Source organism: Danio rerio, chromosome 19 (genome assembly GCF_049306965.1).
Source record: "Danio rerio strain Tuebingen ecotype United States chromosome 19, GRCz12tu, whole genome shotgun sequence".
NCBI lineage: Eukaryota > Metazoa > Chordata > Actinopteri > Cypriniformes > Danionidae > Danio > Danio rerio.
The window spans coordinates 2,130,962-2,150,000 of record NC_133194.1 but is presented as its reverse complement, the minus strand read 5'-3'; the positions used below and the strand labels follow the sequence as shown (position 1 = coordinate 2,150,000).

The 19,039-nt window shown below is 32.6% G+C and overlaps 1 protein-coding gene across 1 annotated transcript in view; it reads right to left on the bottom strand.

The window, feature by feature from the left end:
- The window catches only part of ptk2aa (protein tyrosine kinase 2aa), a gene marked incomplete at its 3' end in the record, with an annotated part of 106,583 nt that overhangs the window by 59,942 nt on the left and 27,602 nt on the right, over positions 1 to 19,039 (bottom strand). Inside the window, 1 exon segment of the mRNA NM_198819.1 lies at positions 14,425 to 14,451.

Here is a 19,039-nt window from a genome sequence, read left to right as displayed (position 1 = left end):
AATAAATAATATAAATATAATAAAAATTATAATATAAATAATATTATAAATATATCTATAATAATACAAATAAATAATATAAATATAATTATAATAATATAAATAAAATAAATAATATAGCTATAACTATAATAATAAAAATAAATAAATACTATAAATATGATAATAATAATAATAAAAACAAATAAATAAATATAATTATATTAATATAAACAAATATAATGAATACTATTAATAAAATAAATAAATAAATATAATTAAAATAATATAAATAAAATAAATATACAATATAAATATTATTTTAATAAAATAAAACATAAACAAATTTTAAAAACTTTGATTTAATTTTAGTTAGATGCCAAAGTATTGTAATATTTCTCATTTTTAGTTTAACTTGAAGTATTAACACAACTAAAACTAACATAAAAATCAGTCAACACAGTATAAAAACAATATAGACACTAATCAAAGTATATAAAACTAAAAACAAGCACTGAAAACCTGAACAAAATGCCAGTTTTAAATAAATATTTTCCACTAAAACATGCAGTACTACATTTTATACCCAAGTAAAATGTTCTATGAGGCATTTGTCACAGCAGTGCCTCAGTCTGAGGATATGTTACTCTCTGTGTGTGTGAAGCAGACAAGGAGTCACAGATGGAGAAATATGGAAAGCAAGAACTACATGATAAATGCAGTGAAACGCAGAGGCATAATGCAGGAGCAGATGATCAGTCAGATGAAAAGCACATCAGTTTCCATTACAAAGTGATGATTACAGCAAGGTTAATGCTGCAATCACCAGAGCACCATTTGTGCTTCATGATACTGAACATTAATTTTTGAGTGAACTACCCCTTTAAGAATGAATCCTGCCAAAACTAAACACGCCCACAACCCAACAGGCCACGCCTCTTTTTAAAATCTCCACAATCATTACTGTGGGTGTTGAAGGCATCATTAAGCAAACATTTCTCTATACAATGGAGTGGCAGATTACTGTGCTCGAATACAGAGAGAAATCACTTATAGAATAACTATAGAGGAAGTGCCAAGATGATTGACAGGACTTGTAACTAAGCAACAGAACAGTCCCACAGCTTGCACACTCCTCTGTTACACACTCAGTACATACTTGTAGGAAATAATTAATTGTAAGTACACAAACTGCAATTGATGAAACACACTGGAGTAAGGAATGCTGGGAAGGACTGATATCTCAGCAGCGACATTCCAGAGCATTCCCATCCACAGCATTCCAGCAGTCCCAGACCACTGCTTATCACATCACAAACATCATACACACACACCCTGGACTAAGATAAACACACACACACACACACACACACACACACACACACACACACACACACACACACACACACACACACACACACACGCACTAATCTGAGAAATGACAGCAGCTGAAAACTACTGCAGAATAAATCAAGATACAATCAGTGACACGCCGGCAGTCACTGCAGGACACCACTTCAAAATAAAAGTCCCTTCAGCTCAGGTTAAATATTTGGTAAAATGTGTTATTTCATTCATTTTAGTTTAGCTCCGTCTCTATGCTGTTCTAGACAAACAAACACCATGCTAAATATATAAATATATATATATATATATATATATATATATATATATATATATATATATATATATATATATATATATATATATATATTATTATATATTATTATATATATATTATTATATATATATATATATATAATATATATAAAATATATATATATATATATATATATATACATATAATATATATATATATATATATATATATTTGTAAAAAAAAAAAAATATATATATATATATATTTTTTTTTTACAAATATATATATATATTATATATGTATATATATTTTTTTACACACACACACACACACACACACACACACACACACACGTATATATATATATATATATATATATATATATATATATATATATATATATATATATATATATATATATATATATATATATATATATATATATATATATATATATATATATATTATTTGTTATTGTATTAAATGTGTATTAAACTAAATTTAAAAGTATTATATTTTTGGTTTAGTTAATTCACTGACTGTACGTGCAATTGTCTTCTAAACTACATCAATTAAACATTTACATGTCAAAATAGACAACCAAATATAATCAAATATTAATTAATCAAATAAAATGAGACATATTAATAACTTATGTATTTCAAAAAAGTGAAAAATATAAATATAGTGAAAATATAAATGTCTCTGGTGAATAAATAAAGTCACTATTTATTTATAAGGTTTTTTTATAATAATTGTTTGTTGTTTTCACCTTTATTGTATAGGAAACTAGAGAGTATTGACAAGAAAGCATGGGGAGCAGAAAGAGGGGAAGGATCGACATAGGACCACGAGGCGGCACAACGCACTAACCACTACACCACTGGCGCAGACATAAGGCCTTTTAAAAAATGTGTTTATTAAAGTGATACACAGGATATTAATAAGAACACAGTCTAAAAACACATGAAAAGGATGACTCTTATTTTAGTGTTGCGGTATTAAACAACTAATGACGATCATCATCGAGACACTACCATACCTGTCAACCCTCCTGTTTTTCCCCGGGATTCTCTTGTATTTTACAATACTATCCTGCTATAATCCCGTAAAGGTATTTTCCCGTATTTCTCCCGAATTTTCAGTTTTTCTCTGAACAGCCAAGCCTCGCTATACGCAGCCCATACTACCGAACCACCAGGGGTCGCCCCTTGCTCTTAAACGCGAGTCTTCTGTGCTTTTGCTTTGTTTAGGAATGAAAACACTCATAAATAAATATTAAAAACAGCGACACTCACAGTCCTTTTGATTACTGGTGCCGTCGCCCGTCCTATACAATCCTCAAAACAGTCATATATTGGTGCATGACTGTCAGCTGACGCGCTCCATACTGATAAACAGACGCTGTTTCCCAAACGGATTCTGTACACGCGATTTGAAGCGGAGAGAAAAAAGCGTAATAAATGAGAGAGTCATTCGCTGTTCTTTAATCAGAATGTGTAAGTCAGTGGAGAAACGGCTAATGAGATTGATAGCTTGATTCTATTTCATTATAATGGATATTAATTTTAATAAGCTGAACTGTTTGCTAGTGTATTCGCTGCTAATGTATATATTTATTTTTCTTTTGATAATAATAATTTTAAAACATTTTACTGACCATTTAACTGTTTATTTACAATAAAAAAGCTCATAATGAACATATTTAGTAATTATGGGACTTTTTAAGGCGGGTTGGGGGGGAGGCATATCCCTTATTATGGTGGGCATATCTCTTATTTTCACATCCCAATGTTGACAGGTATGCACTACAGAGAATCACAGAACACCTGGACGCATTACAGTAATGAATGTCCACATGCACTGAAATCATCGGAGATTCCCCCTTTCCCTTCAGCACAGCTCATTTCACATGTCTGCTCTTGTGGCTGAAATATGATCATCAAAGATCAGTGAATCAGCCATTCAGATTCATGAATGACACACACACACACACACACACACCATCAGACAGTGACATCATCCAAACACCCTGCAGTCTGTCTGCCTCCATCATCCAAACACACAGTCAACACATTCACAGAGAGAAGGAAGGGAGACTTTAACTACTGTACATGTTTTACAGTAAGAGTAACCTCAGGTTAAAGGTTATATTAGGGCTGCGCAATCATTAATAATCTAATGCATTAATCAGCAATAATCCCGCTCCCTTTCCAGCAGTTCATTTCAGTTTCACATGAAGATGAGGAAAAGCATGTACTGTAACTGGGATGTTTGCAGCATGGGATGGACCATATCACCCTGCAAGACCGGTTACTCACTGAAGCTAAGCAGGGCTGAGCCTGGTCAGTACCTGGATGGGAGACCACATGGCTGTTGGAAGTGGTGTTAGAGAGGCCAGCAGGGGGTGCTCAACCTGCGGTCTGAGTGAGTCCTAATGCCCCAGTATAGTGATGGGGACTCTATACTGTCAGTTTTTTAGATGAGAAGTTAAATTGAGGTCTTGTCTCTCGGTGGTCATTAAAAATCCCATGACACTTCTGGTAAAGAGTTGGGGTGTAACCTCTGGCCAAATTCCCTCCATCAACCCTTACCCATCATGCCCTCCCAATCATCCCCATCCACTGAATAGGCTCCATCACTGCCTCTCCACTCCACCAATAGCTGGTGTGTGGTGAAGCACTGCCGCTGTTGTCCTGTGGCTGAAGGTCGCATCATCCAAGTGGATGCTGCACACTGGTGGTGGTGCGGAGAGACCCCCCTCGTGATTGTGAAGCGCTTTAGGTGTATGGCTATTCACGATAAATGCACTATATAAATAAATGCACATTACATACATACTTTTTTTACTGATGTGTACTGCATTCATTCATGTTTTTAAAAGCGTGAACGAGAGTGCATGATGTTGTGTGTGTGCTCAGCCTCAGAGGTCAGAAGTCAGAGGTAAAGAAGTCATCTTTAAGGTGAGCGCTTTCATGCTCAAATACATGCAAAAATGTGCCAAAACACGGTGATTATTTACATTATACCTCGCTTTTTAAAACTGAAATAACGTAAAGGGTCACACACACACACACACACACACACACACACACACACACACACACACACACACACACACACACACACACACACACACACACACACACACACACCCTCCAGTCTGGGCCACGTGTGACTCATGTTCACCACTGATGCCTCATCATTTTCCACAGCCTCAGCTGCATCCAGGTGTGCAGGGGCGTGGCTTAAGATAGGACACGCCCCTACACCAAGACACAACAAACACCAAATCTGAATGGCTCATAGAGAACAAAGCCTGCCTTCCTCCCCAGCACAGAGCCATGCTGTGAGCCCTTTCCCCCCTTAAGCAGCACCCTAACTAGTACATTCGGAGGGATTTGAAACACTCTGCTCTCAGTACACTGAATGTTTACATGCAAATGTATTTAAATGATATGATCAGGGCTAGACCAGTTCGACATGTCTAGCTAACAAGCCCTTGATTGGGATTTCACCTTATTAACTTGGCTCAGTGGGTAGCACTGTGGTCTCAGAGTAAGAAGGTTGCTAGTTCGAGCCTCGGCTGGGTCAGTTGGCGTTTCTGTGTGGAGTTTGCATGTTCTCCCCGTGTTGGCATGGGTTTGCTAGAGGTGCTCCAGTTTCCCCCGCAGTCCAAACACATGCGCCATGGGGGAATTGATGAACTAAATTAGCCGTAGTGTATGAGTGAGTGTGTGAATGAGTGTGTATGGGTGTTCCCCAGTACTGGAAGGGCATCCGCCGTGCAAAACTTATGATGGAATAGTTGGCGGTTCATTCCGCTGTGGCGACCTCAGAAATAAAGACTAAGCTGAAGGAAAATAAATGAACAAGCCTTCAAAAACAAGCCTTTAAAGCAGTCTTTCGACATACAACTTACTCTGAAAACACACAGAGAAACACACCATATTAAAGGCTATCTCCATAGTGCATCAGATCTGATCTGATGGCAATAACAGCTATTATGCTTAACCTGCTCTTCAGGGGTCGCAGATTATCTTTATATTCCAGCCCATATTTTCCAGTTTAATCTCACTAAAGCATGTCTGGCTTGTGCACACACACACACACACACACACACACACACACACACACACAAAACAACAACCTCCAAACAGCCAACGGATCTGCTTTACATGTCACAGGTTTCCATCAGTCTTCTGGGAAATGTTTACAGCATCCCCAAACTCCTGCGATGACAGCACTAAAGCATAACCTGTCACTGGATTTGACAAGGACATCTCTCTCTATGTATCTGTGAGTGTGTGTTGGAGTCGTTCAGAGAAAAAGCGCAGCAATATTTCCTCTGTTTATTCTGCCCTGTTCAATTCAATTCAAATGCAATCAAAAGCTAATGATGTTCGGTCATTCTACATGCTGTTTCTCTGTGTAAATAACACTATTAGTGACGAAATATGAAAAATAGGAGCCGAATAAATGTCTTTGATGTGCTGCGCTGACTTGCAGTGTTGAAAGCACTGGTTTTATTCTCCCTCAAGCCACAATCACTGTATGATCTGAAGCAGCTTTCACACTGGACGCGGAAAGCACTGTGCTATGAAACCCATTCATTTCAATGGCTGGTGCCACACATGAGTGTTTTCTTGCTGTGCTGACCAAAGAAAGCTCTATATTCTGCTTTTTGGATATTCTGTTCATGTTAGAGCTGCACAAAATATAGTTTCAGAATCGATATCGCAATGTCTGTCACATCGCATGATTTGCAATGTCAAGTTGGAATTAACAAGGAACCACAGTACAGAACATGTGATTTGTAGTATAATCACAAGGTTGAACCCTAACAGAGTGAAAAATTTCCATTTGGATGTGTTTTACGTCTTGTGATGGTGTAAGATTTCAAGCGAATTACACCTGAAGCTTTAACAAAGACGAACTGTATTTAGTTATTGCTACAATGAAGACTATACATTGTTATTTTACAAATTACTATTGAATTTCTGCACTGTTCGATTCCACATTAAACCATACAACAAGGTTTATTTTCCCCTACAAAATAATCCAAATCAATCTAAAATAACAAATTTGTTTCAAACAGAGTCAAAAGCCATTTTCAGATCGCAGGCAAAAAAAATTTTGCAACATCAGTTTTTTTTCCAAAATCGGGCAGCCCTAGTTCATGTACACGCATCTATAGATGAACCGCATATGCTCACCGGAAAAGCAAAGTCAGCTCAAATTACATGTCGACGGGACATTTCTATGTAGTATATCTGTTCCTGCTGCTTACAATAGCGCTACTGTGCTGTCATGGCACGCTGGTAAAATGCCCCCCCTCGACTTGTTCACGGTCAATAAAAGTTCACTGTGGTTATTTTATTGTCTTGGTTTATTATTTAGTATAATTTAAGTTATTAAGTTCAATTTAAATAGTTTTAAATAATGGCTCCATATTATTTAATAAAATATTACATAATTATGAAGCATTATTATTTATAATAATGCAATATATTATATTTATATTTATTATTATTAAGCACTATTATTATTATTAATATTGTTACTATTATTATTGTAACAGAATTTTCTGTTTCCGTTTTGGCGCAGAATATTAATTTTAGGGACTCCCTAATTCACAGAATAACAGAGTAACGATGAATAAAGCATTTATATTTTTATTATTTGATTTTTTTCCATATTCGTTTTTTACAACATTTAATATTAATAGCAAACAAGCATAATACACAATAAAAATGGTGAAAAATGTCAAATGGCTGATGAACAGTGATGAAAAAGACACTGCATATTATGAAAATATGAGATATTGAGTCATGTTGAGTACAGCGTTAATGGTATTTTTCTTTAATAAATTCTATTGTTATTAGCTATTTTTAAAATATACATTATGCATTAAAATAAACAGATAATAAATATTTTCTAATCTAATTAAAATCTAATTCAGAATTTTTTTAAAACTGTCAAGATGCAAACATTCACATTTTAAAACCCTATGAATGGTTTTGTTGTCCCTGAAGGCAAAAATCACAGTACGGTCTGAAGAGGCTTTCACACTGCACACGGAAAGGACTGTGCTATGAAACCCATTCATTTCAATGGCCAATTGCAGCTCGTTCATATTCAATAAAGGTTTACTGTTGATAAAATGTTGTTATTTTATTGGCTTGTTTTATTATTTAGTATAATTTAAGTTATTAAGTACAATTAAAAAGGTAATATTATTAATAACTATATTATTATTATCAATAACTTAATAACTATATTAATAATATAGTTATTAAGTACAATTTAAAAGGTATTTACATAATTGCTTCATATTACTTAATAAAATAATGCATATTAATAACGGGTGACGCGGTGGCGCAGTGAGTAGTGGCACTAATTTAACCACTAATGTATTTTAAAGATGTTTTTATGATGTGTTCATGATGTAATGATAATGAGTTTCTTGGATTTTATAAGTTGCCTTTGAAATTACGAACCAAAGCTTGACTGAATTCAGAATGAATGAATAGAACGACCATAATAAACATGTTTGCTGCAGGATTATTTGATCTGTTTGATGAAATGAGCCGCAGCAGGGAGAATCAACACTGACTGATCAAATCTTGACCTACAATTCATTTAACCAGGAGCTGAAGCAGGTACATTTAATAAACTGATTATAATTAATTGGCATATATTTCATTTGCAGATGACATTTTCTTTCTTTGTGGTTCTTTGAATGAACAGACACATTAAAGCACTTAAGATGCGCATACACACACATAGACACACACACGTAGTCATTGAGACGGTTAACCCTGTCAGTCACACGAGAGTCAATCAGATTAAGTCTGAATGAGTGTTTGACTGATGGACAGAGCGTCAAGAGCAGGTGCAGCACACACACACACACACACACACACACACACACACACACACACACACACACACACACACACACACACACACACACACACACACACACACACACACACACAGGGAAAGAGAAAGATTGAATAAGGACTACAAAATAAAAAATTAATAAAATAAAAAACTGATAAAATAAAAAATAAAAATTTTAAAAATGAAGAATTAAATTTTAAAAAGCTAGTGTTTATGTTCTCTGAAAGTAATAAAAAAGGTTCATATTTAATATATATATATATATATATATATATATATATATATATATATATATATATATATATATATATATATATATATATATATAATAAATAAATAAAATCACATGTATGCCCTAAAATAAAAACTGTTATTAAAATAAAGCATATAAAATGAATAAATTAAATAACCATAAATTAAATAAAGCTTCTGATATTAAAACCTAATAAAAATAAATAAAATAAACAGAAAAATAAAGCTTCTGTTATTAAAATAAAACATAAAAAATAAATAAATGAACAAAAATAAAATAAAGTTTATGTAATAAGAATTAAAAATACAATAAAATAACAAAAAATTAAACAAAACTTAATTAAATAAATAATAATAATAATAATTAACCCAAAATAAAATAAAAATCTTCTGCTAATAAAATAAAACATGAAAAATAAAAAATAAACCAAATAATTAAATACTTTCTGTTATTAAAATAAAAAATAAAATAAAAAAGGCTTCTGTTAATAATTCTTCAATAAAATAAAACATAAAATTAAATGACTAAAATTAAATTAAGCTTTTGTTATTAAAATAAAAATAAAATAATTAAAACAAAAAAGCTTGTTATTAAAATAAAACATAAAATTAAATAACTAAAATTAATTAAAGCTTCTATTATTAAAATAAAAATAAATAATACAACTAAAATTAAATAAAGCTTGTTATTATAATAAAAAATTATAAAACTTAAATGAAATAAAGCTTCTGTTATGAAAATTAAAAATAAAAAATAAAAATAAAAAAATTTCAATAATTTTTTTTTCAAAATCATTTAAAAAATAAATAACCAAAAATTAAACGAAACCTTCTTTTATTACAAGAAATAAATAATAAATACATTTAATTAAAATTTAAATAAAACATAATAAATAAATAAAATTACCAAAAATTAAATAAAGTTTCAGTTATTAAAATAAAACATAAAATAAAATAACTAAAATTAAAAAAGCTTCTGTTAATAAAATAAAACATACTAAATAATAATAATAAAAAATAAAGCTTAAAAAAATCAAATAAAGCAAAGCATCAAAACAAGACTGCAAGAATGGCACAGCAAACTATCACACACACACACACACACACACACACGCACACACGCACACACGCACACACGCACACACGCACACACACACACACACACACACACACACACACACACACACACACACACACACACACACAATCAAACACATTACAGTAAACAGATGGTCAGTCATGTACCTGCGGCCCAGCATAAGGGGAAAGGACTGCAGCGTGTTTTCTCCATGTATGCGGCCGAGCGTCTGTCTGAACCCGCGGTGAGGGTCAGCAAACACCCACCGCTTTCAAACACCCTCATGAGAGCCGGCGGCGTGTCCCAAAACACGGGATAATCCACAGCACACACACAGACCCAAACACACTGAAACACTGCTTCACTGAAAGAGCTGGAGTTTATCCTGGAGGAGACAGATGGTGCCTATGTCGCTCTGCTGCTCGGAGGACACTGAGCTGATGGAGCCACCAAAGGCCAGAGCAGAGGCTACAGGGGGGTGGAGCTATGGCAAACACATGAATATGCAAATAACACACTCAAATCTGCCCTGCTGACCTGATACACGCAGGAAAGGCCAAAGTGGAGAGTATAGGGGGCGGAGCTACTGTGTGATTAAAAAATATGCAAATAGTTAGGAAAGACCAAATTGGATGCAAGGGGTGGAGCTATATCACAATTGCAAATATGCAAATATCACAGGAAAATTTGTCCTACTGAGCTGATGAAGACAGAAAAAGCCAGAGACGAGACTATAGGGGTGGAGCTACTGCACATTTATGAATATGCAAATGCAAAAGAGGACACTATGGAGGCGGAGCTACTGTACACTCATTGATATGCAAATATCACACTTAAATTTGCCACACTGATCTAATGGAGTCAGGGGCGGAGACTACAGGGGGCGGAGCTATGGCATGATCATGAATATTCAAATTACACACATAACATTGCTTTACTGAGCTAATGGAGATAGAAAAGGTCAAAACAATCATCAATATGCAAAGGACAGAGTGGAGATCATAGGGGGTGGAGCTACAGTACATTCATGAATATGCAAAGGCCAGAGTGGACACTAAAGGGGGCGGAGCTACAACAAAATCACAAACAAACAAATCTGCCCTTCTGAGCTGATGCAGAGAGGAAAGACCAGCGGAGAGGCTACAGGGGGCGGAGCCATTTCAGGATTATAAATATGCAAATGTGGTTTCCTTCAACTGTGGCTGTTTAGCAGGACTATGAATCATCTGTGACCTGCGTGACCTCTGATTGTGCCGTTTTACTGCCTCTGTGTCTCCAAAACGCCCTTTTCAGTTTCTCTGCATGTGTTTTCTTTATGCTGAAGCTCTGGTGAACTGTCATTCCCTTTACTGCCTACATAGACAGCTGTCTTCTGAGGGGCCATCCACACGCTTTTCACAAGCAATAGATTTATAGTATTGGCCTAGTTAAACAGGGAGTTGATTTTACTATCAAATTAATTCTACAATATTTGTAGCAATGATAATAACAACAACTTGAATGAAATATGTAATTAATATTACTGTTAACTAATAAGTGTAACATTATTATTAATATTAAGATAATACATAATACCCATTTATTTCTATTATTACTATTAATACTGCTGCCACTTTTAATATCATTATTTTAATTTTTACAATTATAAGCTTAGAGATAAAAATAAATAATAATACATTAGGATTTATTATAATTATTAATATCATTATTCAAATTTAAAACAATTACAGCTAAAATTATTAATATAATTAGTACTGTGCATGTTTATATACAGTATATAGTTATATTTTATGTACACATTATTCATACTTGTTGAATTATAAATTATGCAAATTATTATTGAGTACATAATATTATGCATTATGTAAATACAAACTTTTATTTTGGATTTGATAAATAATATAATAACATATAATATATTAACATATAATATAATATAATATAATACAATAACAAATCATATAATATAATAACACATGATTTAATAACATATAATATTATAACATATAATATAATATAATAACATATAATAAAATATATCATATAATACAATAACATACAATATAATATAAAAATATAATAAAATATAATATAATATGATATAGTATAATAACATATAATATAATTTAGTATAATATAGTATAATATAATATAATAATACATAATTTAATATAGTATAATATAATATATCATATAATACAATAATATATAATATAATATAAATATATAATTAATTATAATAAATAATATAATAATACAATAAGATATAATATAATGTAAATATATAATATAATATAATATAATACAATACAATACAATACAATACAATACAATATAATATAATATAATATAATATAATATAATATAATATAATATAATATAATTTAATATAATATAATATAATATAATAATGAAATAGAATGGAATAACATAATCTAACATAATATAACTTATTAATATAGTACAGCATGTGTGGTGTATAGTACATATTTACATATGTTCTAGGTAACTCATAGTTATTTTTACAGCAGTCTCTCGTCTCTTAGAGAAAGACGTGTGTGTGTGTGTGTGTGTGGATGTTAAATGCTCCAGCAGTGAGCAGGACAGCAGCCAGCGATGGGCATTCATGCAGACGCTCACGTGTGCTCCAAATCTGCTCAAATAACACAAATACAGACAAAGGGGATTCTGGGAAGGAGGAGGAGCAGAGCTGTTCCTATACAAACCCTCCACATCCGGCCTGCTGCTACATACACACCTCCTCTGGGGCTCTCAGCAGGACACCAGAGAGCAAACGCACACACACAGACACGCACACACACTGAAAACCCCCAGAGATCAAGCTTTAGAAAGACAATCTATCATCAAGACAGTCACATCAGTGGATGCTGCATATATAAAACTTACTCATTACTAACTGCCTAACATAGAAGATAAATAAATAAGCTATTAAAAATACACCCTGACACTAATAATAATAAATGATAATACAAATAATAATAAATAAATAAAATACAAATATTATTAATACAATTACAACAATAACATAATAATAAATATAATAATAAAATTAATTATCATTATTATTATTATTATTATTTTATTATTATTATTATTATTATTGTATTGTTATTTTAGTATTATAATTATTATAATAATTATTATTATTATCATCAGTTATAATAATAATAATAATAATAAATAACAATTACAATACTAATAATACTAATAATAACTAAAATAATAATTATAATAATAATAAATAACAATAATACTAATAATAATAATAAATAGACAATAACAAATAATAATAATAATTATTATTATTATAAATAACAATGATGATGATAATAATAATAATAATAATAATTATTATTATTATTATTATTATCATCATTATTAATAATATTATCAACAACCTTCTATTATTTTTATCCACATTAAAATCCAATGTAAAAGGATTTAAACATGTAACAAAAACAGATTTTGGAAAGATTTAACGTTTGTAAAATGTGTAAAAACTTTAATTACTTTAAAAAATTAAAAACTTTAAAAATTAAATACAATTATTACTTATTGAAATAAAAGTGCACCTAAATTAGCCAATCTAATCAGATTTAATGAATACAGTTATTGGGCCTGATCCCCCATAAACCCTTCATAACATGTTGGATCGGGTCTTTTATCTCTCTGCATTGATTGATTATATAGTGTATGGAGAGATTCAGTGAAGATACTCCCGCTGTCAGAAACACTGAAGCTGCTCATCTGCAGGACACAGAAGAGCGCTGACGAATATGAATGCATAAACTGACAGGAATATTAATGAGAAATATTAATGTGGAGGCACTGGGAGCTAATGACTCCTCAGCTCATTTCCTCTACAAGCTCAGCGAGACCCAAACTAATGAACAGAAACCTCAGCGCAGTCAAAAATATCAAACACTCACAACTATAGCAAATAACAACACCACCCAAACAACACTGACACCTAACTGCACTGCAAAAACATCAATTAATGAACAGTGTCTGTTTATTTGCAGCTGTGAATTGCATTATGGGATGTTGATCTCTGCTCTGTCCACTTTTGATGTCGAAATTTAACTCTACAGCTTAACAAAGAGACTTTTATTGACATTTTAAATGTTGGAAATAATATAAGAAATTATACATAGAGGAATAAGTCTGTAAAAATGCAGAAAATGACCCAGGCGGGACTCAAACCAGCGACCTTTTTGCTGTGAGGTGACAGTGCTAACCACTGAGCCATCGTGCCGCAGCTTTAAACAGTTGAAGTTATTATATATAACAGTTAAAATCCAGTTATTATTAACAAATGAGACCTTGCAAAGCGTTAATAAATGAAAATAATAATAACAATAATATAATAATAGTAATTATTATTATTAATATTAATAAAATTGAACCACAGTGACCTCCTCAAACGAACAGTCAGAGAAGTCCCCAGACGTCCTCAATGCACATCATACAGACAGTAGACCTCACACATCTCTGATCACATAGTCTGTGCTACTGTAAATCTGTAAACACACGCACACACACACACACACACACACACACACACACATTTTCTGATGAAGTCACTCACCTGTGTAAAAGGAGATTCTGGAAATATCTGTAAAGAGAGAGAGAGAGAGAGAGAGAGGTCAGGTCAGTGTGTTGTGTTTTGTGATCTCAGCACATTGAGCGAGAGCATGTGGTTTTATAGGTCAGCTGTTTCTCAGGGGACTAACAGACGGAGCACAGCGCCACCTGTCTGTGCTGCAGAGAACTGCAGATCTGGGACAAAACCACTGTACAGCCAAGAGCAGCACAACACCAGCTCATATACATTCACCATATGTACATATCATATCATATACCAGCTCATAACACTGTAGGTACCCTTGGATTGCATACAATCAGTTTGACTTCTTCTTTAGTCATCGTTCAGTGCTCTTCACGACTGCTCTATTATTATTGACTGTTCATTAGTAGTTAAAGTATGATGTTACTCTGCATCCCTAATGCAAAACCTAAACACAGCATCTACCTTACTATTAATAAACAGCTAATTAGTCATTTAATAAGCTAGTAGTGTTCGTTAATAGCTTGTAAATACTGTGAATTGTGACCTAAGTTCTGTTAACTAGTCATCGACTTTTGCTTTCAGATTTAAAGGGCTAGCATTGCACCAGACCTCCTTAAGTGGTTTCGTTTGAAAGTGTAGAATCTATATTTTATGCTCATATGCATCACTTTGGTTTTTATTCTACTGTACAAAAGTTATTTACACTTAAATACACAGTATTTTGGACACCCAAGCTGGGTATTGAACATTGGTTCATTTTCATATGACTCATATATGACAGGTTATAGCTCAAATGAAAGCTCTTGCCGGTGCTCATACAGTTCTAGTATTCTTTTTACTGAATTATATTCACATATCAAACAGTTGCTGAATGAATCGCGGTGTTTCCATGGCGCAGAAGGGAAAACAATACATTTATGATCAATAAGCAGCCCCAGATAGCAGAGACAGCTGTCATCTCTATGCTGTGCGCTTCAAGGCCATTCTCCTCTGTTTTTGAGGTGATGTGCATAAGTAATCCTTTTATATGTCTGACGTGCTCCAAACACAGTGAATTATGTTTGATCAAACAGAAGAATAGTGAAATATGAAACAATGATCGCTCCCTGTGGCTTGTACAGCACCTCTCATCAGCTGGAACACAATAACTTCTGCATAGATTATGGTGGAGACATGTTTCTTTTTTCCTATGATTACAGACATGCGCAGGAACCAACAACATTAATTACAGCACGCTCGACCACACACAACCTAAAAGGTACACTTTCAAATTTGAGTTTATAAAAAATACAATAAGTGCCTCTTTTATTAGGTGTTTATTAAAACACAGACATCATATACAGATATTTTAAACACTTTCAATAGTGTTTTATGAAAATTCAAAGGGTTTTCTTTAAAATTACACCAAATTTTTGCATTTACACCTCTGCATGTGGATTTGTGAAGCTTTTAAATTTGGGGCGGCAAAATCCAGGCGGAAATCCCCAAATAACAGCAGAGTTTAAGAAGTTAAACTAAAATCCAAAGCAACGTCTGGTTTTCTTTAGATTATTTACACTGATTTTTACCTTTTTAAAGTTATTTCAGTGATCACTGTGGGTTTTTCTTTCCTCAGTGGAAGGGCTCCAGCAATTTTGCCACGTCTGTATACAGTGTTTACAAGAGAAATCCAGGAAAACGTCTGCACTGATAATCTCCTTAGTGATTATCTTCATATAAAACTGAAGATTAATAATAACTAATGCCTATTAATATAGCATTAATGCATAATAAATTATCAACTCTTTGCTAATTACCAAATGATTCACAGCATGCGGTTATTATTAAATCTAAATCCCTCTGCTTTCTAGGAAACACATTAAAGATGTCATGAATGATTCTGTCTCAACACTGAAGACAAGAGTGAAGGAAAGGAAGGAAACTGTTAGAAGGAAAAGCTTGATCAGCTGTCAGATCAATGAGAGAGACGAGTGAGCGGACCGCCTGCTGATGCTGCATGCGGATGACTAGCTTCTCGTAAACATGGAGTAATCAACTCAACGTGCTTTACTAGCTCTCATTCCACGTTAAAGCTTCTGCTTTAGTGCTGCACTGACTCATAACATCAGCAAACACATCTCTGCCCTGCAGTTCAGCCTTTCTGTGCCAATGAGTCCAATACAAATGAATAAAAACAAAAATAGAAATGAGAGAAATATTAGAAATTTAATTAAAAGTTCACAGAAGGGCTAATAAATCATATTTATTCAATAACTTAAAACAATAATAATTTTGCCTTCAATTGTAAGCATAAGCTTTTGTTTATAATTTGTAAAAACTTAGCTATTATTTGACTTTTAAAAAATAAATATGAAATATATAGATATAATTAAAACAAACAAAATTAGCATAAAACATATATATAATAAATATCTAAATAATTATGTATTATGTATATATATATATATATATATATATTATATAATATATAATTATGTGTAACCTGACATCACTATCCTGCAGTTACAAGCAAGCTTTCAGCATAAATCTTCAACTTTCCCTTATGTTGCATATAATCCTATGACATCAGTCTATCTCAGCTTCCTGGTTATGAAGATATAATCCCACACTTTTAATCTCAAAAGTGATTCATCTTACCTTTTATATCAAAATTCAAAGTCAGCACAAAGAACAGCATAACCTCATATCGACTCTCACTCAACTGCTGAATTTACACAATTAAACACACAAAATTAAATGCACACAATCAAATGCATATAAATGCACAAACACAAAATTAAATGCATAAAATTACATGCTCACAATTAAATGCACATAAATGCACAAAGCTAAATGCACAAACACACAAAATTAAATGCACATAAATAAATGCACAAAATAAATGCACATGAATAAATGCACAAAATAAATGCACAAATAAATACACAAAATACATGCACATAAATAAATGCACAATATACATGCACATAAATAAATGCGCAAAATAAATACACAAAATAAATGCACAAATAAATACACAAAATACATGCACATAAATAAATGCGCAAAATAAATGCGCAAAATAAATGCACATAAATAAATGCACAAAATGAAATGCACATTTTTAAATGCACAAAAATGAATAAACAAAAATTAAATGTACAAAGTTATATGCACATAAACACACAAAATTTAAATGTACATAATTAAATGTGAAAAATTAAATACACAATAATAATTGTACAAATTAAATGCACATAATTAAATGCACAAAAATCAATAAACAAAATAAAATGCATATAAACACACAAAATTAAATGCACATAAAGGCAAAAAATTAAAAGCACAAAAATGTACAAAATTAAATGCAATTAAACACACAAAATGAAATGCAAAAAATTAAAGACCCAAAATTAAAATCACACAATTAAATGCACAAAATCAATAAACAAAAATTAAACACACAAAATTAAATGCGATAAATTACAGGCACAAATTTAAAAGCACACAAATGCACATAATTAGATGCACATAAATGTAAAAAAAATGTATGCACATAGACACAATTAAACACACACAATTAAATGAATATAAAATACACAAAATTAAATGTATAAAATTAAATGCACATAAATGTACAAAATTAAATGCACATGAAAGCACAAAAATATATATTTTTTAAAAATAAAATCTACCTAATTGAACCAGATCCATGCGAGCTCAGCAACGTCAGGCACTATGAACTTTCTCAGTGCAAATTCAATGACATCCCAGTGTCGATCATGAGTGTGAAAAAGGCAAACAGATGGAGTCAAATGAGCTGGACATCAGCTGTAATCTGGCCCAGAATGAGATCCGGGTCACGGCACCAGATTCACAGATGGGCTCCTCGACCATTTCCTATAAACCCTGGCAACGGTTATGAGCTTTTCTTTGATGTGAACCAATAATAACAACCAAAAACAGACTGCTTTATTAGCTCTGACACCACAGCCTAATGGATGACAGACTCAAACCTCCTGACCCTCACATTCCCTATTATACACACCAATTATACACACTCTCCACATAATCAATACTGTTAGCGGCTAATCAAATCTACATGAGAATGACGTGCCGTAGCCGCTCTATTGATGCTGTGTCCCAAAGTTAAAGTGTCGGTGTGATTACTTCATTTACGTCACGGGGGATCTTTAATAGATCATTCACACTTTTGAGTGTCAAACGTAGCAGTGTTGATGATGTGGGCTCCATATGTCACACACTGAGCACTGGGACGCAACGCAAAGGCGGAATGAAAAGACGTGAAAGACTGAGAAAACCCAAACACCTGCTTATCAAGCTGCCAGACTATTATTAGTGGATGCAGAGGAACATGAACACAATCAGATCAGTGTTTTCAGCTAATACACACAAACCTGAGTTATCATTTACAGAAGATATGGATCAGAACTAATGCTTGTTCATTTTATGCAAAAACTGAAAGTCAGGCAAAAGCTCCAGTGGCTGGAGAAGGAGACGGACTGCTTGTTCTGACTCATACAGGTAAGCTATTGTATATAAGCAAAACTCATTGTGGTGGTGATGATAAACAGCATTATTTTTCACAGTAAATAAATCTAAACGCACACAATTAAAAGCACAAAAATAACTA